This window comes from Atta cephalotes (assembly GCF_000143395.1).
Source record: "Atta cephalotes unplaced genomic scaffold scaffold00001, whole genome shotgun sequence".
In the NCBI taxonomy this organism is placed as follows: Eukaryota; Metazoa; Arthropoda; class Insecta; order Hymenoptera; family Formicidae; genus Atta; species Atta cephalotes.
Window position 1 is genome coordinate 14,573,022 of NW_012130065.1, and position 911 is coordinate 14,573,932.

Below are 911 nucleotides of genomic sequence, written 5' to 3' on the forward strand. Positions count from 1 at the left end.
TACACGGCCTGGCTGACCAGCACTTCCGGTCTTATGAAGAAGTAAAAAATTGGATCGATTCGTGGATAGCCTCAAAAGATGACCAGTTTTTTTCGACGCGGGATTCGTACGCTACCCGAAAGATGGGAGAAAGTAGTGGCCAGCGATGGACAATACTTTGAATCATAAATGTATAACCAGTTTTTTACAATAAAGCGAATTTCGGAAAAAAAACGGTGGAAGCAAAGTTGTACACCTAATATTTTTCGATAGTTTAGGAGAAAGGAAGAAACCTAAGATATTAATAATAATGACTAAAATAATAACAATTTCACAGATATATATTCTTATTATATAAATCCATTGTTGATTACAATGTAAGGAAAATATAAGGCAAAATTACATACAATTGTCAATGAGATCAAAGAATGAGATCAAAAGGATGAGATCTTAATGAGATCAAAGGAATATTTGTGTCGGATTATGATATGTATAAATTTAAAAACAGTTATGAACCTATTTTAACTTTTAGAATGTCAAATATTAATGAAGAAACTTAATACTTCAAAGGTATTAATTTTATGAATCCATGCTCGTTCAATCTAGAAACAAATTAATACAACTGAAAAATTTTAGTCTGAGCAAGAAAAGCATTAATACACAATACGAAATGTAAAATATAATTAGAAACATTAACATTTCAAGAATTTAGAGAAGTGGATCACGATATCTGTAATTGAGGAAACAAAAGATTCAGAACTTTCAACATTTTGAATTTATAGATGTTTGGTACAAACTGATTATCTGCATTTTTTCCATATATATATATATATATAGATATATATATATATATATATAGAGATATATATATATATATATATATATATTACACACTACACACACACACACACGCACCACACACACACACACAC